Here is a 26,482-nt window from a genome sequence, read left to right as displayed (position 1 = left end):
TTATAAGATCTTTAATGAAAAAGTTTTACATCATTAGAATTAATTAATATGTGTTAGTAAGAATGTCTAATATTTTCTAGTGCTTTAAAGATTTCAGAGCACAATGACATATTTGGTATCATTCTGTCTTTGAAACAGCCCTGTACTGTTGTGGGCTGGCTACTTGAGTCCTTCTGGAATTATTAAAGCCTCAAGTTAAGCATGTCTCGTCCATAAATGCTGCTAGATATTCCATTCAGAGATTCTTAACTTTGTTGTTTAAATTCTTTCCATCTTCACTGTTGATTCATTGAAGTAATAAATTAGATAAAACCTTTTGTTGTTGTTGTTAAAGAAAAAATAGTAATCCAATTAAAATGGAGATTTTTTTTACCAGTTCATGTTAGCATTTCCAGGTTCTCCTATGCTGCTTACAGTTTTGTGGGTGGTCAAAATTAGCTATTTTAGTTTAACTGATAGAATTCAGATTGTCAGATTTAATTATTAATGAAAATACAATAGTATCTGTATCCAGTTGGAAGAAATTGCATTCATATCTTATTTGAAAAATGAGTTTTGTTTCACTATGTAAAAGTTATACTTAAAAATTCTGTTATTGACTTTTATTATTTAATTATACAAAGACAGTCCCCGACTTAGGATTTTCGACTTTACGATGGTATGAAAGCGATAGGCATTCAGTAGAAACTGTACTTCGAATTTTGAATTTTGATCTTTTCCTGGGCTAAGAATTGCAGCATGATACTCTCTCATGGTACTGGGCAGCAGTAGCAGCAGTGAGCTGCAGCTCCCAGTCAGCCACGTGATCATGAGGGTAAACAACCACTTACAACCATCCTGCGCTCATGCAACCAGTCTGTTTTCTACTTTCAGTACAGTATTTAATAAATTATATGAGAAATTCAATACTTTATTATAAAATAGGCTTTGTTAGAGGATTTTGCCCAACTGTAGGCTAATGTAAGTATTCTGAGCACGTTTAAGGTAGGCCAGGCTAAGCTATGATGTTCAGTTAGGTTAGATGTATTAAATGCATTTTTGACTTAAAGATATTCTTAATTTACAATTGGTTTGTTGGGCTATAACCCTGTCGTAAGTCAAAGAAGATCTGTATTCACCAAATTTCTTTGGAAACCTTTATTTAAAAATATAATGATACAAGTATATCTTTGAAATAAGAATTGGAAATATAGGATTGGACCTTGACAAAGATTTGTAAACTCAAAATTTATTTTTCTTTGATTTCCTCCAAATACCTTTACTTCCTTTTCAGTGCCTCTTTTATCCATTCCTATGGAAAAGAGGGGTCCCATTTTTTTCTCAAAGAAAAGTATATAACAAAAGTCTTAATGGACCTTCACTTAAATGAGTTGGCAGATTGACCAATATTCTCCAACTTTTCTATAAAGCTTTGAATATTGGCAGCCGATAGCTATTCTCTGGTGAGCAGACATGCTTCTCCTCCTCCAGCAGAGTGGTGTCCCGTCCAATTGTCACCCTCTTTGCTCCTCAACATGTGTGCTTGTTATTGTAATTGCACAATTTAATTTAAAAATATATGAGTATAAAAAAGAAGTATTTCTACAAAAACATAGTTAAATGTTTTGAAAATAGTCCATATAGTTTAATTGCTAAAATAAAAAAAAGGAGCTGTCAACTTAGGTGTGGCTGAGATAATTTAAAGAATCTAGGAATCTACATCAGACTGATATGCAAATGTCTCTAAGTTCTCATCTGCTTAAAAATAATTGGATATTGTGTATAATGAATTGTATGTTGGGCTTTCTAAGGAAGGCTCAGAACTCTAATCTGGCGGCTCTAGTGCAAATAAAGGCCTTGACCCCAAATCTTCCCCATGTGGGAAGGTTACATCAAGTAACAGATGGGTGAAAGTGGAGGAAAAGTCAGATGTTGAGGTATTGGGCACTTGTAAGGAGAAATTTTCTTCTGATCAACCTGTTGTTCAAAAATTTACAAATGATTTTCCTTTTTATTGATAATGCCAATTTTCTTGCAGGTTCTTCATACCATGTAGTTGAAACAGTTCTCCAAAATGATGACATAAAAAAGCAGAGCATGTGGCAATAGTGTAAAAAAATTCAGAGGGAATTACAGTTACCTTAGGCAGTAATACAACTAGAACTAACAAACTAAAGCTTTTTTATAGTCAAATTCACAAATCCTAGAACTTTAGAAAAATATACATCATACATTTTTTTATTTTAGTTTTTCAGCCAGATGGACTCTAAATTATTTATAGGATTTTCCCCATTAATATGTACCTTCAGCATAGAAACACTTGTAAATAAACTTACTGAAATGAACAACATGCTCCCTGTACATTGTTTGTTCACATCCCTGTCCTGAGGAGGACCTTAGAGAAAGTGACCTAAAAGCCATAGTTTTGCCATTGAATGTAATGTCCTTGCTCTGACCTTTGAATCAGATTTTGGATTGTTTAAAGAGTAGATATGGAAAAAGAGTTTTAAGTTTGGATTTGGGGAAAACAGTGTAAGACAGGACTAGTAGTCATATAAAATAGATGACATCAAACATTTTAGAAATAGTTTAGTGGTAGAGAGCAAAATTTCCATGTAAGCATTTCCAGAACCTTGGTGAAAACTGTAATCTAATAATATCCTGAATTACAAGGAGATTCTGAAGGACATGGTTTGTTGTTGTTGTGTATATGTTTTTAATTATCTCATTGACTTTTGTCAGTTGGTAAGACACTAATGTATGGTAAACCAATAGTCACAGGGTTTTTTTTTAGATAAAATTATGGATGATGCAGAAACTATACAGGTTGTGACAGAAAAGGATGGATTCAACATGAGGAGGAGGAGATAAGAGCAATCCAGAGCCAAAAATTACTCATGTCATAGTTACAAATGCCCTAGAAATAGTTCTATGTTGTATTGAATAACAGTCTGAATCACCATTCAGAAATACTAATATATGGGAAGTATCAGTGCCAGGAAAATTTGTATTTCTTCTAAATAACGTCAAATTATTCACTTTATTATCAATAAATGGACATTATTTATTTTGAAATAAAATGTAATGTCTAAAGTGTGCGTTTTTTAATGATTTCCTGTTTATCTGGATTTTTATTAAATGAAGAAATGGTTCCAATCACACTGGATAAGATAACCCCTACTGTATTTAATTCATCTATTTTTCCCACTCTAGGCCATACACAGTGTGATGTGTTTGTAAAATAGCTTGTATTTTGAACAAATAAAATAAATGTTGAATAATATTTGTAAATTAATTTGTAACTGTATGGATTGGGAACTGTGGTCTGGATGGGATAGTGAGTTTAAAATTTTGACCTCAAGGTTTGGTTAAATTTCACCACTTCTGTGTATGCTTAAGTTTATAACTGGCCATAAATAATTGTCAGATTAACATATTCTGTCATTCATGTGAAAGTCTGTTTAGGGAAGTTGCATTAATTAAACTTGTTTAATGGTTTAATTTTAGAATATTAAGCAGAGTAACTGAAAATACTGTAGATTCTATTTATCATGGTTGTGTAGCTTTTAGACTTTGGGGAAATCCAGTTTTTAGAATTAACAGTGATTCATTATGTCAACAGTGTTGTTGATTAACCTTTTGTAGCAAAACATTTATTAATAACTTCATATTTTTGTAAAAGTTATAAATTTTAGTTCAAATAATAAAGTAAAACTGGCATCATACATTTGGGGAGAGGAAACATTGCAGAACTTGAGTGATTTTTCCAAATGATGTATCCCCTGTAACTTGAATGTGTTATCTTTATCCCTAATGGTATTTTGAAATACATTGATGTGAATTTCTTACACTTTATTTCAGTACACTTCATTTTAATCATAAAGCTGTTTTAATATTTTAATTTTTTATAATGTCATGTGGTATGGTACACATGGTGTGTGCGTGGTTTGTTTATTCTTGTTTACCACTTTATTCACAACACTAGTGTGGAATGAATGAATGATTAAGAAACGAGAGTAGAAATGCATAGTCTAAAATTTAAAATTTATACCTTCAAAATCATACTTTTAAGTTATCTTGATAAAAAACTATATGCATCCAACAAATAGAAACAGATGCCTAAGAAATTAGGAGTATTTGGAAATAGGTGTTTTATTCCTCATCATTATTGTTCACATCCAAAAATATCCTGTTGGAGCCTCTTGTCTGATTATCTTCTGTGGATCTGATGATTCTAGTATCTTCTTTTCTTTTGTTTTAAAAGTTCCGATTTACCTCATTTCTTTGTATAGATATTATTCTTTATTTTTTAATTTTTAAATTGAAGTATAGTTGATTTACAGTGTTGTGTTAGTTTCAGGTGTACAGCAAAGTGGTTCAGGTATACATACATTTATTAATATATGTATATATGTATATATATACACAAACATATGTGTGTGTATTTGTGTGTGTATATATACTTTTTCAGATTCTTTTCCCACATAGGATATTACAAAATACTGAGTATAGTCCCTTGTGCTATAGAGTAGGTCCTTGTTGTTTATCTATTTTATATATAGTAGTGTGTACATGTTACTCCCAAATTTCTAATTTATCTTTGTTGTGTGTATAGATATTATTCTTGACATAAGGCACTTATTAGATATGGACAATAGCAGGCAGCAAAAAGACCTGCCCGAAATGGGCAGAAACCTGTTCTTCTCTTTCTTTCACTCTGACTCTCAGAAACAGTACCAGCATAAGCTTTATTTAGCTTATAGGTTAATTTTAAAAGAAACCTCTTTAAATTATGACTCAATAGGTTGATGAAGCTGGAAAGTCTATGTTTTTCCCAAAACCTATAGGGTGCTTTTCATTATCAGTCAAGTTTACAAATCACTGATTACGATTAACTTCCCTAGGATTTGCTAGTATGTTTAATTCCAAGCAGAGAGAAAATGGAAAAAAAAAAATTAAGGTCAAAAAGTGTCTTTGGAGATGACATAACTTTTATTTTACTAAAACAAATGTTTTTTAAGAACAGTTTTCCCTGCCTTTTTGTTAACAAGATTCAGTGATGGCTTAGAGAGCTAAAAACACCTTTGGGATGGATTCAGAAGATCCAAAAGATACGGTGATGAAATGTGATTAGCAAGCTGTAGGGGAGGGTCACAAATGTGTGATTTTGAAGTCTCTTCAGTTTGAAACCAATTTTCAGAGTCTTGAACTTGATCCAGTAGATAGTATGTATGCTACAAATGGAAAGATTAAACTGGAGCAATATAATTAGGGTAAGCCATTGCATCTGCACTTGTATCGCAGCAACTGAATTTGAAACCAGCTGCAAAATGGTGACTAATCTCTCTGGCAAGCCCACATGAGAGTGTAGTACAATAAGCCAGCTTCAGCCTCACAAGTACATGTGCCTTCAATGCGCCTCTGAGCAGGTGATGGTGATGATGCAATCTGATTATACTTTTGAATGTATTCTAACCACAGTCAACAGTTGAGTCTCACAAGGGATTTCACAAAAGACTTCAAACCAACTCTAGATTTTTTTTCAGATAGTTTCAAGGCCATAGGAACTAATATATATATATATTTACTTTAGTGACTGTAGTACATTATAGTGCCTTATAATCTTAAAGTTGAGAGGTTTTAGTTGATTTTTACATGTGAAGTAAAGATGAGAAAAATAATGTGGAAAGAAGAAGGTACTTGAACTTGGAGCTCTTATTCAGAATTGTTCATGACGGCTTATACTGATCAATTAAAATCATTAAGCTGTCCAGACTGCTTAATTCTGTGCAAAAAGGAGATGGTGAATCGGTGAGCTAGGAAGTGCTTCAGTGCTGCACTAACCTTTCCACATTCAGAGATGCACCTCCGTAGCTCTATAGCCTGCCCCGATGAGGTGATTTTTAATAGTGTCTTACATACTAAAGGTATTTAATAAATACTCAGTTTGACTTGGACTCAAGCCTTTGTTTTTTATCTTTGAAGGGAATGATAGTTTCTTCCTCCAGTGTGCCACAGAGGGACATGGTGAGGATGAATAGAGAGCCATCTGTTCGAGAATGTATGTCATCTTTGGAAAAAATTGCTGCAGGACCTAAAAAATAGTCACAAGTATTATTTTAAACGAGTAATTCAAAAGTGGAATGGTTAGAAATTGCTTGTTAATCTTAAATTTAAATATAAACATATGATATAGTTTGCAATAAAGGACATGAACTCCACAAGACCATTAAAATAGAACTTGCAAGTTGTACACCCCTAAGAATAAAGGGGGAAAGGGAGTGTAAAAACCCTACCTGGTGGTCCTGACGCTTAGTGTTCATCAGATTCGCTTTGAATGCTTGTCACAAGTGTGTATGTCTGGGCCTCATCCCCATCAATTCTGATTTTGCTGGTTTGGAGTGGGTCCTAGACACCTGGGATTTTATTCATCTCCCTCCCTAACCCTCCCACCCAGTGATTTTGTGTGTGTGTGTGTGTTTTGTGTGTCACTCCCACCCAGTGATTTTGACACACACTAACATTTGAGAAACACTGCCCCACACTACTGTAGTGTTATAGTATAGACTGCTAAGTATAAGTAGACCACTATAGTGTAGACTACTAAAGCTTAGTAATTTGCAAACAAAAGAAAACTTTTCATTAACATCAGGAGAAACAAATTTTTCTCATGGTAATTTTAAAAAGGCTTTTTGTAAAAACATAATGATTATTGTGTTCAATTGTGATTTTGTAAAAAAACTAATATTTTTCATGTTTTTATTTAAACTTTTAATATACATAAAGGGCATTTTATTGAAGGACTAAAAGCCTTCATTGAAGTGAATTGAGTGGATTGGGTGCAGGTATGCTGCCTTCTAGTAATTTCAATGTATAGAAAAGTAGCATTTAAGCTCTCTGGAGGAATGAGTTGACTTGTGTCCCCGCAAAAGATACGTTTAAGACCTAACCTCCAGTACCTCTGAATGTAACCTTATGGAAATAGAGTCTTTGCAGATGTAATCAAGTTAAGATGAGCTCACACTCATTACAGTAAGCCTTCCTCCAGTGACTGGTGTCCTTAAAAAAAGAGAGAAATTTGGACACAGAGACACGTACAGAGAGGCGAAGGTCGTGTGATGAGGACGGCGGAGATTGGAGTGATGCAGGAACCCTAAGGAATTGCCAGCAACCAACAGAAGCTGGGAAGAGGAGGAAGGGTCCTTCCCTAGAGACTTCAGAGAGAGCACGGCCCTGCTGACACTTGATTTCAGGCTTTTAACCTCCAGAATTGTGAGAATAAATTTCTGTTATTTTAATCCACTAAGTTCGTGGTACTTTTTATTATGGCAGCCCTAGGAAACTAATATAGCATGTGAAATGGCTCTTCTCTTACTTGGATTTTTGACCAAAACTAGATAGAAGAAAAATGTGAAAGTTTCTTTTCTCACATATTCTATGTGTATATAGATGTTCATGTGCTTTGGAACTGCCACTGTGGCAAGTTGAAATTCTGTTTGCAATGTCAAGGAGACAGTCTAGTACTGTTACCAAATGAAAACCACTCTACTTCTGCATGATTATGAGCCATAGGGGTTCCTGCCATTAGAACCCAGTTTTTCTTAAAAAGATGCTCATGTATTTGAATATAAGTACTAAATGGTGGTGTCAGAGTCTTATCTCAGCGGATAAGGAAGAGACTTATTCTTAGCAGGAACTGGTCTCCCTGGAATGAAAATTCCCCTTCACCTCAGGGAAGCTCTCTGCAGTCAGTGAATCAACCTTTTGTGCTGCTTCTTCCTCCTCTCTCTGATCCTCTGTGACTGCCTACAAGGATTTTGGCTACTATCCTCCCCGTGATTTTATGGAGCTTTCCATCCAAATCTATTCTCTTCTGTTGATCCAGTTTCCAGCTCTCTTGGTGCCTTTTATTCTATTGTAAAATTCAAGGTGAAGAGCACCAGCCTGAAGCTAGTCAAACTGATACATGTTCAGATATGTGTGCACATCTAAAGTTGCTTTTTTGAGGAATAATTTGGCCTGAACTGAAGGTATCCTAAGGCCAGCTCTACCTGGAGATAGAATACCTCTACCTAAGAAAATCTCGGCTCTGGTACTTCTCTGGTGGGGGACAGTAGGCAAGTCATTTAATCTCTTCGAGTGTCAATCTCCTCATTTATAAAATTAAGGTGATAAAACCTATCTTTGAGGTTGATGCATGTATTAAATGAGTAGCCATATCTGGCATATATGAAGCCATTGAGAAATAGTATCTCTGGCTGCTATAAGAATGGTATCAAGATTACATCAGCCTTTTTGCTACGTTCATTTATATATCTATTCATGTATTTATTCACTTATTCATTTATTCATTTGACAGCGTTTATGGTGGGCTTGCCATATGCCAGTCCCTTTGCTAGGCATTGGGAATAAACGGTGATTATGATAGATGACAGTCTGTGCCCTCACGGAAGTGAGAGTCCAGTTGGAGAGACAAACATTAAAGATATGATCACCTGAATAAGTGTAAAACTACAGTGTTGATAAGTGCTATGAGAACAGATGACCAAGTGAGGAAGTTTGAGGAAGTCTTCCCTAAGTAAGTAACACTTGAGAGTGAAAACATGTGTAAGAGTTAACTGAATAGAGAGGGAAGGGAGAGGTGAGGGTTCCAGACAGAGGGAATAGGAAATCACAATGTCCCTTTGGTGGGAGGGCACATAGAGCACTTTCGGTGAATTGGAAGGAGGCCCTTAGGCTGATGCGCAGAGAGCCAGGAGGGAGTGTGGAACTCGATGGGGCTGGAGAGTTAGGCAGACCCAGATCATGCTAGACCTTGTGGACCCTGATAATAGCTTTATCTTAAGAGCAGTGGAAGCCATTGATGAACATTAAGCTGTGGGTGAGGGTGACGTGAACAAATACGGGTATGAAAAGATGCTCCTCTGTTTTCTTCCATTAATTGAGAGGATTCAGCCCTCTCGGAGGGACGCTGCTCATTCTAAGTGTGTGTGTTCACGACTTGGTTTCTGTGATCAGCGTTGTTGTTCTGCTGCTGCCACTTCGGTCCATTTTTCTTCTACTTCATCAATAAGGACGCCATCCTCTAAGCTCCATACCACCTGCCACCCTCTACTTGCTCCAGATGGAAAGGGCCCTTGGACTTGGCTTTTTCCCCTTCCCAGCTCCTATAGTCAGCCTAGGTATCTCTAACATTCATGATAATGCCCCAGCTAACACCCTCGCCTCAATCCCTTGTTCTCCAAAGACTTCCTATGCCACTGACATTTTCCTTCTCTATTCCGGCAGTTCTCTGATGTGGCCTTGGTCTTGAATATATGCTCACTCAGAATGATGCCTCCTCTGAAGTCTTAAGTCTTAAACCCAGGGATCCTATTCTCTGATGTCATGTCCCTCTTTCATGCCACTATTCCTGCTTGTTCATCTAACTCATTGAAAGCTTTATTTCAGTGACTTCCTGACTTCTTGTCTAGCCTGAAGTCTGCAGTCTCTCACTGCAGTGTTGTAAGATCAGGTCTCTCAATTATTTTGATCCCTGCCAGTTTTCAGCTCTGGAGAAAGCCAACCTTTCCCTTTATGTGCTCCTGCTCCCAGGCTACTAAGCATTCCTGAAGAAAACCATCGCTGTGCATATGGGCACTGTAATGCATTGCTGCTTCCTAGTTATCTGAGCTGTCAACTCTCTTTTTTGGTCCTTTCTCATCAGCGTTGTCTTAACAGAGTGGATGTCATCTTTGACTGCACGTTGAAATCGCCTGGAGGTGTTCTTAAGCATACCAATGCCTTGGTTCCACCACTAAATATTCTGATGTAATTGTTCTAGAGTACATTTTGCATGGTGAGACACTCCCCAGGTGATTCCAGGGTTCAGCCAAGGTTGAGAACCACTGTGCTACTGGACCTGCAGAGGCTGACGGACTTGTTCACATCTTCTTGGGCTTTCTCCTAGTACTCATGCTAAGCAGATGATCTTGTCTCGTCCAACTTCTTTTCCTTTCTCTACCTTTAGACCTACTTATTTTTAATGGCATCCATACTTGCCTAGTTCATTCCTGTTTTACAGAAAAAAATTGCCTACATCCCCATATTTGACCTCTTCAAAGGCGCACTGGGTGTCAGTCTCTCTCTCCTCCTCCTCCTCCCTTCCTGATCTGAGCCAAGTGACCTGTTATGAATGATTGAGCTTAAAAAGTAAGCATGTGCTATCAGCTTATGAAGCATGAATTTTCTGTTAAAAAAAAAAAAAGAACTTGGGGAAAAAGCAATCAAACCTGAGTTTAAGCAATATTAAGCAGAAAAATGAAAGATGATGATTTTCAGAGCAAATAATATTTGATGAAATATAGTGAGAAGTGATGCCTGAAAGATGGTTGGGACCAGAGAGGGGCAGCAGTGGGAGTGGGAGGTGGAGCTTTGCATACTTTACTAAAATTGTTGAACTTTGATTTTCAAATACTTTGAAAATATTTTCTGTCTGAGTGCAAGGAGCAAAAGGATCAAAAATATGCCTTAAGGACAGAATTATGGTCACAGTATGGGACATGGTCTGTAGAGGAAATATGTTCAAGACACAGAGGACCTTTGGGAGCCATTTGCAATGGTCTACTCAAGAAGTGGTGAAGTCCCGGACGAGCATAGGAGCAGTGAAGATGAAAGGAGAAAAAAAACTGCTTCTAGAGATATTTTTAGGGGTAGAATCAAGACGATCGTGTCATTTTACATTTTAGAGTGTTATGTCAAGACTCGTAGGTATTTAATTCGCGGTTGGTAATTAACCCCAAAGATTCTGCTAAATTGCCTATTATTTATAAGCTACCTATCTTAGTTCATTCAAGTGCTACAACAAAATTACTATAACCTGAGTGGCTTATAGCAACTGGCCCAATAAAAGACTTTACAGAACAAAGTTTTCTTAAAGAATATATATCTCTTCTATGGAATGGGATGTTAGACCAAGTTTAAAATATACTATTTGATTAGTGATTCAGAATATTTTTAAAAGTCTATTAAAATGTATGAAAGAAGCCTTAAGTAGAAAAATATCATAATCAGGAGAAGTGTGGTGGAAGGGTTTGGACTGTGGATACAAGCTGGATTTGAAGCTTAGCTCCAACCCAGACTGAACTGGTGACTTTAGGCAAGTTGCTTAATATTGCTAAACTTCATTTTCCTTATTGATAAATAGAGAAAGTTAGAAGAGCCACCTGATAGGACTGTGAGGAATATCTGAGAGAAATATTAGCTATTATTATTTTGTATTATATAGTGAATTTTAGATAAGTATTTTTATAGTTTCTGCTTGGATTACTTGCTCTAGCCATTGGGAGTCACTAAAATATTCTTGTCATTTAGTAAGCAAATGCAATGAGTAGTTCATGTCCCTTTTAAGAAAGTATTTAGTGAACTGATATGTTTGACTCTTGGTAAATGTGAAAAAGTCGATTCTCCCATGAAGTTCTAGTTGAGTATTTTTTCCTGAAAATCGCTTATTGTCCTTAACTGCTATAATCAATAAATTCTGTGAAAAGAAAGAAATAGGCAGAATAGTAAAGTGAAAATAGAAACAATTATTATTTTTTCAGTTCTTTTATTTTTCAGACCTTCTATTTTCAGCCCTTCCGTGAATTCATCTGGGTAGCAGTTTCCATTTTGTTGATTATGTGTCCAAATTATCTTTTGCTGTGTAACAAACTACCATAAACGTAGTGGCATAAAACACCGATTTGTTATCTCTCATAGTTCTGTGGGTTGTCTGGGCTTAGCTGGTCAGTGCTTGGTTGAGCTCTTTCATGTGGTTGTAATCAGGTGTTGGCTGGGGTTGCTGTCATCACAAAGCTCGACTGGGCTTGATGTCCAGAGTGGCTTACTCTCACGGCGGCTGGTTGATTCTGGCTCAAGCTAACGCTGTGAAAAAGAGAACCTATATGTAGCCTCTCCACATTGCTTGGTTTTCTTATAAAATGGTGTCTGGGTTCTAAGAGTCAGCATTCAGAGAGGTAGGAGGTGAAGCTACCAGGCCAGTTAAGAGCTACACTTAGAACTGGTATAGCATCACTCCCACCATGTTTTGTTGGTTAAAGCAGACTCAGGGTGATCTCAGATTCAAGAGTAAAGCTAAGTAAATGTTAGTTCTTAGTGGGGAAATGTGGCTAAAAGGAACATGTGACAGGAGATTTGGTGGCCAACTTTGGAAAATAAAATTTGTCACAAGCAGTAGGTACAGGAAAGGTAGAGAAGAAGGGGATTGCAGAAGCTACCAATATTCTCATAACATTAAAAATTGATAAACTTTCATTTTGGAATAATTTTAGACTTACAGAGAAGTTGCAGAAATACTACAGCGTGTTTCTTTATATCCTTCATCTGCACCTAACACAGCCATGGGAGATTTGTCAGAACTGTGAAATTAACATTGGTATAATACTATTAACTAAACCACAGACTTTATCTGGATTTTACCAGTTTTTCTACTAATGTCCTATTTTTGTCCCAGGATCAAATCCAGGTTGCTGCATTGCACCTAGTCATGTTCTGTTTTAACATGTTAACCAATCTCTCTCTTGCACTGATTTTTCTCCGTTCACAACCCATTAGGAAATGGTTTGCTTATAAAAATACATTTTTATAAATAGTACAATTTTACAAACATGGCCTAAGTCAATTGGAGAATCAGTGATCTCTAAAATATATTTTAGCCCTTTAGGATGCTGTAAAACATTTTCTAATGAGTTGCTATTAGTCTTCTAACATGGGAAAAATAATAAAAATTTCTAATAGAAATGTATAACATCATAGCCATTTTGGGTGTTTTTAAAATTCCATGTTAACATTAAACCTTAATCTTTGTTGTATTTGTGACAGAAAAAAAATAAAAATGACTTAAATCAGTGTGAATAAGACTTTAACATTGCAGTTTAAATTTATGGACTTCAACATAACCACCCTTTTTTGGTGATCAACATTCAGTCTGATTTTCCACCTCATTGAAAACATTCTCCAGCTGCTGCTGAGTGATTTCATAAATTGCATTCATGATCCTGGCTTGAAGTTCCTTTAAAGAATGTGGTCTGGATGAATACACAGCAGTTTTAACACAGTCCCATAAAATATAGTTCAGTGGGATAGGTCAAGTTTAAAGTTGCACAAGGATTTCATAAACACCCTGAGTAGATGGGCACTAAAACTCTGAATGTGTTATATGGAAAAACTTTATAAAGGATGGCAGTGTTCCAAATGTAGATTAAGTTGGTCATCTATGAAACAATTCCTACTACTGATGGTTCTTAATAGTACCACCTGCTAGTTCTTTCATATTAAATTGTGTGAAATAACACATTCTGTAAACTGATGAACTGCTTATTTATTTAATAAATCCATCAATGAAAGAAACCTCTGTCATTAGAAATGGAGTTATTTATTAGACCCAAAAGGTCTTAAGCCAGAAATGTCAGGCATTTTTGTGCACAAAGAGTGTTGCAATCTGGCATTGTTTTTTAAAACAGCAGCAAGTAGCACACCATACCCAGTTGGTATGTTTGTCCCTTATCTGGCAGGAAACTCCAGAGTCTCCGGTAATCAGCTCAATGCCAAGTTAAACCTCGGAAGGACATCAGTGGTCTTGGTGTATAGTTCTGAAGAAACTACTAGGCTATAAGTATGCCCTGAAGGCTGACATTTTGAGTGCTCCAGTGATGCATTTCCTTTGTCGATTTTATTTATTGGTTTAGTGAGAATATCTTTCACCCAGCCATGACAATTGTTATTCTGCAAAACAAAGCAAACCAATATAAACTTCATATTCCTAAATTAGAATTGTGGTCCCCTTGTTAGTAATAGCCATTGCTCATGTTTTGAAATTAATGTGATCACATGAAATAGATGCTACACAGAAAACATAGCAATATGTGGTAATTATGCATACACAGGCTGGTATGCCACCAGCCACTGTGTAGAATTAATCCCAGGGCAGTTTTTACTGCTAGCCATTCATGTCAATTGAAGTTAGGTATTCTGCTAAAATACCTTAATAAGTTTCAGCTCTGTCACTGAACCTTTCTTTAAATGTTTATAAAAACATGTGAATTGTTTATACTTATGTATTTTATATGCTTAATATACTTCATTTGTATTAGTAGCTTGGAAATGTCTTGAATGCAGATACAGCAGACCAAGACAGACTTCCCACTTATTGATAAAATTAGAGATTTCTGTCATACATAATATGAATACCTCTCTTTAGAGAAGAAAATATGAGTGTAATTTCTGGTTCTTTTAGATAATTCTGTACTTTTAACTTCCTCGCATTTTCAAAGGATTGTAATTGCCTTTTTCTTTTCTTTTTTTTTTTTTGTTATAGTTAAGAATTAGCAGTATATGCTTTAATTCCAAAGTATAGGGTTATTCTTCCCTACCTTTTAAAAAAACTTTTGATCCACGTTATTATTAGCGAAGTTATTATAATGTTACTGTGGAACTATAGGCTTAACTTAGAGCATTCTTTTTGAGATAACTGTCCTGGTTCTGTAATCCTAGGGAAACTGTCGTTAGCTCATGGAGTCTCAGAGCTGAGTCTACGGTAGTGGGATTTGGGGAATGCGGTGTCAAATTAAGCCATTAGATTTCCCCTAGTGTGGATGTGACTCTCCTCTCAGTTCCCAGAAATTCTCTGGTTCCTGTATCTTGGGGGTTGTAGCCTTTGTTATTGTTAAGATTTTTTATTTTAACTTAAGGCCTTTAGATTTGAACCCTTAAGAAGTTCATGAATGTAGGAAGATTATGCTTTTAAAATTATCTTCCGTATTTAATTAAGCTATATTTTGGTGCTTTTACTTTCCAGAGTTAAATCTCTCTCCTAATTGGCTTTCACCTAAGTAAATTCAAAAGATTTGTCATTCTTCATTCTATGGAAAAGTATATAAACGTTACTGTTCATTTGAAGTTTCATCATAGATATTCAAGAGCATGAGGCATATGGTTAGAATGAAGCCCTTTACCACACCATGCTGAAACCAAATGCCTAGCCTAGAAAGCTTGTATAATCTTCGTTGTTCTTCCATTCTCCCCCTTAAAAATGCAAGAGTTACCTGTCATCTCCATTAATTTGCACTGCTACCTTGTGTTTCTTCTGGTCATTGAAGCAAAATATGCCAGTTAACTTTATTTTTTCATCCAAAAAGCAGTGGTTTTAATCCCAAATGCATTAACTAAAAATGCTTTCCAATCTCCCACAATGTTCAGGGAACAGCTAAGACCTAAGACTCTGATATCAAAAAGCATTTTAATTCAATTTGAATTGTATTATATAGTAAATGTAAGATTATGAAGTATTTTACTTATATTCATAAAAGTATGCTTAACAAGTATGTTGTGAATAGGGTGGTGTTATTTTTGTAGTTTCTTTCATGGAACACTTGGGTTTCATAAAACCAGTGATGTAAAAAAATTTCCAGGAACACATCAAATAAATTACTGTTTAATAGACAATGATTTGTCCGTGAAGAGTGATTATACCTTAAATGAATATTGTTGCAAGGTCAGTCAAAGAGGAAAGTTGATATTGGTTGAGTGGTAGCATACCACTCTTGAAAGCACAGATATTATAGCTGGAAAAATCCTGTAAAGGGATCAAATTTGAAGGAAAGATAGTATAATATAAAGGTAATTTTTAAAGGGACAATATATTGGTACATATTGTACCTTAATACATATAATAAAAATATATATTCTATACTAAAGACTAAAGATTTCAGCAAATTTTTAATCTAAGTCCACTTTTATAGTTTGTTATACACATTTCTTAGAGAACAAGTAGGGAAAGTCTCGTATCCTCGTCTCCAGATATGAATCTCTTCAGAATTAATTCTTACGAAGGCAGCTTTGGTTATGTTGACCCAAAAGTCTTATTCCTAATCTCCCCAAAGACTACCTGACTCAATTTAGGAGCTCTTGGGAACACCCGTGAATTAGCTCCCATAGATTTTTTTGCCATAGGAGTCATGTTCCTGAAAGTTTGTGCTGTCATTAGGAATGGTTCTCTCATTATCTGGCTGTGATTGGAGAATTGCTTTGTCTGATAAAATCTTTATATCTCCTGGTAAAGGGGAAGCTATGATCCTTATAACAAAGTGCTTTGCCGTTTAGTGAGAGAGGGTTGTCTTTTGAGCATTGCGTCAAATGGACTTTGTGCTGTCCTTCCCAGTGACGTCAGTGCCTTCTCTTGGGATGAAGGCTTTCCTGATTGCAGTTGGAGTTTTCAGTGTTCTTAGTAGCTCAGGCTGCACTTAAGTCCTGATATAAGTTAGCCATCTCTCTCCTCAGTTCCCAGATGAATGCTACTTAACTGTGACCTGAGATATTTGGTCTTTGAAGATGTCTGCTGGTCAGATCCTCTTCCTGAGACTGATCGCTTTGGATGTTTTGTAGCTCAGTTTTAAGATTGCTACATTTCTTCCTCCTAAGTTCCAGCTCTTGTGCGAAACCATGGATCTTCAGATTATAGCTCCATTTTTCTACCTGCCAGTTTGATGAAGGTGGATTTAAATGCTTTTTCACCTGCTGAGTTTCTAGATGTCCTTAGATGGAGGAGTTCTGCTTATTTAGATGGCATCTGCTCACTCAATACTTTCAAACATCCAGTTGTCTTTGGTTTATTCCAATGTGCTTTTCAAATTATCTTATTGATGTGTATGCTAGCTCTTGTTTACTTGTTTTCACTTCGCAGAACATGTTATTCTTCATCTTATCTGGTTCCTATCAATGTTTCTTCCAAAAATTATTCTTTTTTTTTTTAAAGTTCCCTCTTTGAATCCAAAAATTCTTTTCTTAATGTCTTCGTATAGAGTGACAGGGCAAAATAGGAAGCAACAGACTCATTCCTCAGTGTGTTAAGGTGGGAGCCACTGTGTCTCTGAGCTTTTCCACAATGCAGAAGGCAGATGCCATCCTCTGCCAACGCGTCCAGGACTGTTGGAGCCTGGCTTCCAATGGCCGGTCACTTTCCATTCCCCAGTGGTAGGAAACAAACTGAAAACAACTGGGGTGGCTGGAGGTCATCGGGACTCTGGTTTCCCCACAGACCCCACTGCTTGTCCAGCCACGGTAGCTGCCTCACTCCATGAGGGTGTTCCTTTCCTTGGATTGGGTCGCACCCCTGCCCCCCAGCTTTTCTAAAGCTACATTTTGAGAATCCTGTCATTTTTGGAGAAAAAGGAGTTAAGATTACTATATGTATATATAATTTTTATATGTTAATTTTTGGGGAACCCCATGGTCTAGTGAGTCAGACATCCGGAGTTGAATCTCAGCTCTGCTACTTGCCCGCTGGGACTGTGGTGAGTTAATTAACCTTTCTGGGCTTCATTTACCTCAGCTGTGAAAGGAGGAGGATGACGTGGTCTCAGTAGGGCTGCTGAAATGTTTAGATCCAATAACTTATGTAAACTACTCAGCCCAGTACTGGGCACAGAATGGGTGCTCACTCAGTAGCAGTTTCTCCTTCTCTCCAGCAGAATGCCAAGGTTTCTGCCCAAGCCCACCACAAGTTCTTAAATCTGGGCTTTGTTTTGTTTTGTCCGTCATTTAATCTCCAGAGCAAACAATGTTTAGCCATGTTGTGGGATCAGAAGCCTGGAGCAAACAAACTACTACCACAGTATAGATGAAAAACTAAATCAGTAAGAAATACTCAGTGTTATTTGATTCATTTCACCTATGACAGTTTTATTTATTTATTTTTGATGACACATCAATGGTCATACTATTATTTTAATGTATACACTCAGATATGTAAAGTTTTAATTACCCTTATATTTTCATCTATCGGAAAGTAAGTATTTTTGCTTCGTTGCCTTATAAGTCTTTGCTGAACTGGTCTCTTTAAAGCTTGTCATATTGTCTCTTTGTATATAGTAACTTAAGAAAGAGTGCAGAATGTGGGCAGGCAGCATAATTTTATAGTAGCCACATTTTAAGATAAAATGTAGAAACACCCTAATAATAAGGTTGGTACATTTGCTTCTTTTTAACTAATCCTGAATATTTTCTTTTTCTTGAAATGAGGTCTGTTTTTTTGGCTTTGCCTCTCATCTCTTTTGCGTGCGCTCAATAAACGTCTGTAGGTTTAACTTACAGAACTCATCTTGGGGTTTAATCGAGGCTTCCCTTACTGAGTGGTGTTTCATGCTTGGTAGGGGCCTAGTCTGAGTAATCCTTTTGGCTAATTGGACCAGATAATTTCCTGCAAGTTATCTGTGGTGAATTACAGTAGGAGAGCCCAGTGAAAACTGTCCACACTAGTGACCAGGAGCTAGACCTCAGAGCTTATTAGACCTGAATCCAGCTCTGGTTCACATGACATTAATTAGTTGTTGGTCTAGGCAAGTCACTTACTTACTATCTTTGTGCCTCAGTTTTCCTATCTGTAAAGTGGAATAATAATGCCTAATTTATCAGATTGTTGTAAGGATTAAATGAGACAGTACATGTCAACAACTTAGCCCAACACTTACATATACTGAGTCTTTAAGAAACCATAGCCATTATTATGTGATGGAAAATCCAGTGTTAATAAAACTTTATCTTATTGGTCACCTTAAAACAAAGCAACAACAAACCCAGTTTTTCATGTTATCAATTGAGATAATAGATTCTAAAGCCAGACTAATAGAAAAATGTCTTTTTGATACATATAGGTTTATAGTTATTTGAATTGATAAAAGGGTCTATAGAATGTTAAATAGTAGTTAGCTGTTGAAATAATTAATCCAGTTTCTTAAAGATGTTTAACATAGGACCAAAGCCTAGTGTAGGCATTGGAAGAATTTAGTATACTTTTTGAAATTTTTCCAGTATTGGATCTGACTCACTGACTTGAAACAAACAAAACAGAAGCTTGTTCTCCCTGTGCCCTTAGTGCCAAGAAATAAATCATTGCTATATTCATCAAGTCATAAAGTTTAAATCATCTCCGAGTTGGACACCTCAGGGTAGTATTTGATGCTAACCACTGATTCAACCAGGACCTGGTGATATTTAATGGACTGTTGTTCAAGGTCAATTGACACTAGGTGCTGCATCAATATTAAAGTATTGCACAACAATATGGATGTATTAAAAACTTCCATTAAGCAATGAATATAAATGAACTTTATTTGTCCTTGTAACCAAATATGCTATGGTTTACGGTTATGTAACCACATACTGTGCATCAAGAAAATTTCCTTGCTTTAGCTTTACCAATAATTTGCCCTTTTTCTGAGCTACTCTTAGGGCTGTGGCTCCTTAGCCACAAAGCACACAGGCATTTCTTTATGTGTTTTTCCTGCTTTCCTATTTTCTGCAGGCCAGAACCCACCCCATCCACTCTGGGGTGGTGCTAATGCTCAAAAATGGCACTGTCTTTGCCCTTGATGGTAAAGTGCCAGCATTTCTTGTACACCTGCTGTGTGCAGTTGCCTTGACATGACTCCATTTGGAATTAGATGGTAGCTGCCAAAGGTCAAGCCATTGGCTTCACGGTCAACATTCCCAGGTGAGATAGAGAACAGGGAAAGGAAATAAAAAGAAGGAGACAGGGTATAGGGAATGAAATCTTGTTGTTTGAATTCCTGAAAGAACTGGCAGAAATTTTAGGGAAAAGGGTAAGAAATTATTTTTACTTCTCAGCACCAGTATTCAGGCACAATATCTGAACAAATTATAAACTTTTAAAATAAATAAAATATTGCTTAACTGTTACATAGGTATTCCTTAAGTAGCTTAGATTAATGTATTTTTAAAGTAGAAAGTTAGCATAGTTTGTTACAATATCAGATTTTTAATTTGACACACCACAGATGAGACCCTATAAATACTTAGTAATGAACTGCTGTCTCATCAGGCATTTAAGGTTTAATCACGTAGTCAATTTATATCTCACCGTCATTACCTTGCCTGGTCCCTGTGACATTCACCATATTGTCAGTAAGCTGCTGTAACCTCAAGTGAGATTTGGCATTTTTCCGCATTCCTAACACCTGCCCTTTCATGTAGTGCTCCAAAAAATGAGATAGATCTTTGTAGCACACATCAGTAACTCAACAAGTGTTTCTTTGAAGCAACAGATGATTTACTCTTGTGCCATATGGTTTGACCTCGGCACCTTTGCTGTCTAAAAACAGTCAGAAATATTTTCAAAACTTAGATTCCTCAAGATCAGTTTTGTCAAGGAAGCTGACTGGTGTTCCTAATAACATAGCAAGTCAAGCAGTACCTTTAGAAAATCTGAATATTTACATTAGGATCAAAAGCTAGTTTTTCTTAAAATTTATATGTAAAAAAGAAAAACTGTGAGGCTGTACTAATCAAGATATTTCATGATCTTCAGAGAAACTATAGGATTTTAAAATTGCCACTTTGGATTGATGATGAATTCATAAAGAGTAGAAGAAATGACCCAGCTTGCCAGTGGTTGGTTGGAGAAACTTATAAAGATGTTCAAATTCTACATATATGTCTTTACACAGGGGAGCACAGAAGGTTAGCCAGGACTTGCCCATAGAGAAATCTGAGTAAACTTGATAGTTCCTGTGTCAATGGGGAAAATAGAAAGGCAGCTTAAATAAGTCAAGACTGTTTAGCATCTAATTATTATGCAGTGAACCCCCTTCTTTCCCTTGATTGTTAAAAATTCTTGAAACCCTGGAATTGCTCCTACGTTCAAGGCATGAGGCAGATTTGAAATTCTGCTAACACTTTCATTCGAGAACTGGCCAGTAGCAACTTTTTAACAGGAAGCAAAGAATTCTGGTGTTTGGTCCAGACCTGTATTTTTTGCATTCACCTCAAAGGAAGGTTTGTGAGAATTTATGACTATTGTTTGTAATAACAACCTTTAAAAGTCAGCTATTCTCTATCCCCACCCAAATATATTTGCAAGATTACTTTTAAGTCCATAAAATCTATAAAAATCACCCAAATCCTCCTTCAAACTATTAAAATTTAGTTTTACACTGCTTCTTACAAGATTGATGTTTTCTCTCCACCGCTTAGAATAATATTTTATTTGTCTTAAATTATTTCAAAATTTAAGTTGGTATTGCCTTTGTTGTAGAAATCTTAAATTCTAGAATTTTGAAATTTGGCGAACAAGTTCGAGTAGGATATACCTTTCATAACAGTTCATAACACTATGCAGTCTTATAATCTGCCTTTTACATTGCCTTTTCCATCCTGAAGTGTCATAACACTTTTTACAGTTTACTACATGTAGCAGTCAACAGATTCCTTAATCATTTTAGTATCTTTGAACTTTATCCAGCATCCATTTATGTCTTGACTTGTAGCTACCAGAATTAAAGACTGTTTGAGAGCAGAAATTAAAGTCTTCCTCAGCTAATGTTGAAATCAGGAATTCATTGTTTCTCCAAATCCTTTAAACCCTGACTTTTAGGCATGATTTTATTTTTTATTCTTTTGCACTCCATTCATTTGATGGAAACATTAATTAAGGTAATAGCACGGCAGCATTTCCCAGTGCCACTGTGAGTCCCTGAGCAGCGGTGCACGTTACATTAACTTCTTCAGATTATGAAGCCCCTATTTTGCACCGTGAAGCGGTAATTTCAGGGAATAGCGCTTAATGAAGTTCCCCCAGGTGTTGAACTTACTAGAGGAACTTTGAATTCCTCTTTTAAGTGCAAGGAAAAATAAAGTAGGAGGTTTGCTTTGTTTTTGTTTTTGTTTTTAACAGATTTTTAATGCAACGAAGTAAAACAATTAGAACTATACTTCAATTTAAAAATAAATAAAAACCACATTAGAATGACAGTTCTGGTCCTCTCTGCCTATTGAGCCAACATTAACTTGAATAAACATGAAACCATTGGCTTGCTAAAAAATAATTTTGAATTTTTCAGTTAACTGCCATTGATGTGATAAGGACTGAGCAAAACATGCATATCTCTTCTTCTGAAAGTGGGACTACTAAGTATAAGACATTAAATCAACTTATTAAAAATTTAACACCTTTGTAAAGTGACAAAATTATTTTTTACTCCTAAATAAAATGCTGTCTTTTTTATTGTAATACAATTAATCACTTTATAATTATAGTTTTATTGAAGAAATCATTCTTACCACCTTCCTCTTGAAACTTACTATAGTGATAAAATGCTGCTGTTAAACCATTATGGACGTGCTCCACATGACATGGTGCATGATAGATGCTCAGCAAATTTTTATTGGTATGTTGAAGGTCTACATGGTAATGGCCTCTTTCTATGTAACATGTACTTTTTGTAGTCAAATCTCAACTTTTTTTTTTTTTTTTACTATATTTTAATTATGATCTAGGCCCTATTTATATTTAATTATCTTTCTAAAACTATTCTTATTAGATTTAATTCAAATGTAAAAATTTGTACTACAAAAACATTAAAATGAAAAAAAAACATTAAAATGTGTTCATGTTTGAACTCTTTACACGGTTTTTTTTAATTTTTAAATTTTATTTTATTTATTTTTTTATACAGCAGGTTCTTATTAGTTATCCATTTTATACATATTAGTGTATACATGTCAATCCCAATCTCCCAATTCATCCCACCACCACCCCCCGCCCCCACGCCACTTCCCCCCATTAGTGTCCATACGATTGTTCTCTACATCTGTGTCTCAATTTCTGCTCTGCAAACTGGTTCATCTGTACCATTTTTCTAGGTTCCACATATATGCATTAATTTACGATATTTGTTTTTCTCTTTCTGACTTACTTCACTCTGTATGACAGTCTCTAGATCCATCCACGTATCTACAAATGACCCAATTTCCTTCCTTTTTATGGCTGAGTAATATTCCATTGTATATATGTATCACATCTTCTTCCATTTGTCAGTCAATGAGCATTTAGGTTGCTTTCATGATCTGGCTATCGTAAATAGTGCTGCAGTGAACATTGGGGTGCATGTGGATTTTTCAATTATGGTTTTCTCTGGGTATATGCCCAGGAGTGTGATTGCTGGGTCATATGGTAATTCTATTTTTAGTTTTCTAAGGAACCTTACTGTTCTCCATAGTGGCTGTATCAATTTTCATTCCCACCAACAGTGCAAGAGGGTTCCCTTTTCTCCATACCCTCTCCAGCATTTGTTGTTTGTAGATTTTCTGATGATACCCATTCTAACTGATGTGAGGTGATACCTCATTGTAGTTTTGATTTGCATTTCTCTAATGATTAGTGATGTTGAGCAGCTTTTCATGTGCTTCTTGGACATCTGTATGTCTTCTTTGGAGAAATGTCTATTTAGGTCTTCTGCCCATTTTTGGATTGGGTTGTTTGTTTCTTTAATATTGAGCTGCATGAGCTGTTTATATATTTTGGACATTAATCCTTTGTCCATTGATTCGTTTGCAAATATTTTCTCCCATTCTGAGGGTTGTCTTTTTGTCTTGTTTGTAGTTTCCTTTGCCATGCAAAAACTTTTAAGTTTCATTAGGTCCCATTTGTTTGTTTTTGTTTTTATTTCCATTACTTTAGGAGGTGGGTCAAAAAAGATCTTGCTGTGATTTATGTCAGAGAGTGTTCTTCCTATGTTTTCCTCTAAGAGTTTTATAGTGTCCGGTCTTACATTTAGGTCTCTAATCCATTTTGAGTTTATCTTTGTGTATGGTGTAGGGGAGTGTTCTAATTTCATTCTTTTACATGTAGCTGTCCAGTTTTCCCAGCACCACTTATTGAAGAGGCTGTCTTTTCTTCACTGTATATTCTTGCCTCCTTTATCCAAAATAAGGTGACCATATGTGCGTGGGTTTATCTCTGGGCTTTCTATCCTGTTCCATTGATCTACATTTCTGTTTTTGTGCCAGTACCATATTGTCTTGATTACTGTAGCTTTGTAGTATAGTCTGAAGTCTGGGAGTCTGATTCCTCCAGCTCCATTTTTTTCCCTCAAGACCACTTTGACTATTCGGAGTCTTTTGTGTCTCCATACGAATTTTAAGATTTTTTGTTCTAGTTCTGTAAAAAATGCCATTGGTGGTTTGATAGGGATTGCATTGAATCTGTAGATTGCTTTGGGTAGTATAGTCATTTTCACAATATTGATTCTTCCAATCCAAGAACATGGTATATCTCTGCATCTGTTTGTATCATCTTAAATTTCTTTCATCAGTGTCTTATAGTTTTCTGCATACAGGTCTTTTTTCTCCCTAGGTAGGTTTATTCCTAGATATTTTATTCTTTTTGTTGCAATGGTAAATGGGAGTGTTTCCTTAATTTCCCTTTCAGATTTTTCATCATTAGTTCATAGGCATGCAAGAGATTTCTGTGCATTAATTTTGTATCCTGCAACTTTACCAAATTCATTGATTAGCTCTAGTAGTTTTCTGGTGGCATCTTTAGGATTCTCTATGTATAGTATCATGTCATCTGCAAACAGTGACAGCTTTACTTCTTCTTTTTCGATTTGGATTCCTTTTATTTCTTTTTCTTCTCTGATTGCTGTGGCTAAAACTTCCAAAACTATGTTGAATAGTAGTGGTGAGAGTGGGCAACCTTGTCTTGTTCCTGATCTTAGCGGAAATGGTTTCAATTTTTCACCATTGAGGACGATGTTGGCTGTGGGTTTGTCATATATGGCCTTTATTATGTTGAGGAAAGTTCACTTTCTGCCCACTTTCTGCAGGCTTTTTATCATAAATGGGTGTTGAATTTTGTCAAAAGCTTTCTCTGCATCTATTGAGATGATCACATGGTTTTTGTCCTTCAGTTTGTTAATATGGTGTATCACATTGTTTGATTTGCCTATATTGAAGAATCCTTGCATTCTTGGGATAAACCCCACTTGATAATGGTGTATGATCCTTTTAATGTGTTGTTGGATTCTGTTTGCTAGTATTTTGTTGAGGATTTTTGCATCTATGTTCATCAGTGATATTGGCCTGTAGTTTTCTTTCTTTGTGAAATCTTTGTCTGGTTTTGGTATCAGGGTGATGGTGGCCTCGTAGAATGAGTTTGGGAGTGTTCCTCCCTCTGCAATATTTTGGAAGAGTTTGAGAAGGATAGGTGATAGCTCTTCTCTAAATGGTTGATAGAATTCGCCTGTGAAGCGAATGGTCCTGGGCTTTTGTTTGTTGGAAGATATTTAATCACAGCTTCAATTTCAGTGCTTGTGATTGGTCTGTTTATATTTTCTATTTCTTCCTGGTTCAGTCTCAGAAGGTTGTGCGTTTCTAAGAATTTGTCCATTTCTTCCAGGTTGTCCATTTTATTGGCATATAGTTGCTTGTAGTAATCTCTCATGATTCTTTGTATTTCTGCAGTGTCAGTTGTTACTTCTCCTTTTTCACTTCTAATTCTATTGATTTGAGTATTCTCCCTTTTTTTCTTGATAAGTCTGGCTAATGGTTTATCAATTTTGTTTATCTTCTCAAAGAACCAGCTTTTAATTTTATTGATCTTTGCTATCGTTTCCTTCATTTCTTTCTTTGCCTCCATTCTTTTTCCGAGGTCCTGGATCTTCTTCACTAACATTATTCTGGATTGTTTTTCTGGAAGGTTGCCTATCTCCACTTCATTTAGTTGTTCTTCTGGGGATCTATCTTGTTCCTTCATCTGGTACATAGCCCTCTGCCTTTTCATCTTGTCTGTCTTTCTGTGAATGGGGTTTTTGATCCACAGGCTGCAGGATTGTAGTTCTTCTTGCTTCTGCTGTCTGCCCTCTGGTTGATGAGGCTATCTAAGAGGGTTGTGCAAGTTTCCTGATGGGAGGGACTGGTGGTGAGTAGAGCTGGCTGTTGCTCTGGTGGGCAGAGCTGAGTAAAACTTCAATCCACTTGTCTGGTGATTGGTGGGGCTGGGTTCCCTCCCTGGTGGTTGTTTGGCCTGAGGTGACCCAACACTGGAGCCTACCCGGGCTCTTTGGTGGGGCTAATGGCTGACTCTGGGAGGGCCCACGCCAAGGACTACTTCCCAGAACTTCTGCTGCCAGTGTCCTTGTCCCCATGGTGAGCCACAGCCACTCCCCGCCTCTGCAGGAGACCCTCCAACACTAGCAGGTAGGTCTAGTTCAGTCTCCTGTGGGGTCAGTGCTCCTTCCCCTGGGTCCTGATGCACACACTACTTTGTGTGTGCCCTCCAAGAGTGGAGTCTCTGTTTCCCGCAGTCCTGTGACAGTCCTGCAATCAAATCCCGCTAACCTTCAAAGTCTGATTCTGTAGGAATTCCTCCTCCCGTTGCCGGACCCCCAGGTTGGGAAGCCTGGGGCTCAGAACCTTCACTGCAGTGGGTGGACTTCTGTGGTATAAGTGCTCTCCAGTTTGTGAGTCACCCACCCAGCAGTTATGGTATTTGATTTTATTGTGATTGTACCTCTCCTACCGTCTCATTGTGGCTTCTCCTTTGTCTTTGCATGTGGGGTATCTTTTTTGGTGAGTTCCAGTATCTTCCTGTCGATGATTGTTCAGCAGTTATTTGTGATTCCGGTGCTCTCGCAAGAGGGAGTGAGAGCACGTCCTTCTACTCTGCCAT

At 36.5% G+C, this 26,482-nt stretch overlaps 1 protein-coding gene and 1 pseudogene across 1 annotated transcript in view; one reads left to right on the top strand and one right to left on the bottom strand.

Annotated features, from left to right (window-relative positions):
• Window positions 1-26,482, top strand: part of UMAD1 (UBAP1-MVB12-associated (UMA) domain containing 1) — a 243,866-nt gene that overhangs the window by 72,763 nt on the left and 144,621 nt on the right. The gene's annotated exons all lie outside the window — the stretch shown is intronic.
• On the bottom strand, window positions 15,860-19,982 carry LOC133097023 (5-azacytidine-induced protein 2-like; annotated as a pseudogene).

This window comes from Eubalaena glacialis, chromosome 8 (assembly GCF_028564815.1).
Source record: "Eubalaena glacialis isolate mEubGla1 chromosome 8, mEubGla1.1.hap2.+ XY, whole genome shotgun sequence".
Classification (NCBI taxonomy): domain Eukaryota; kingdom Metazoa; phylum Chordata; class Mammalia; order Artiodactyla; family Balaenidae; genus Eubalaena; species Eubalaena glacialis.
This window is presented reverse-complemented; position numbering and strand designations above follow the sequence as displayed.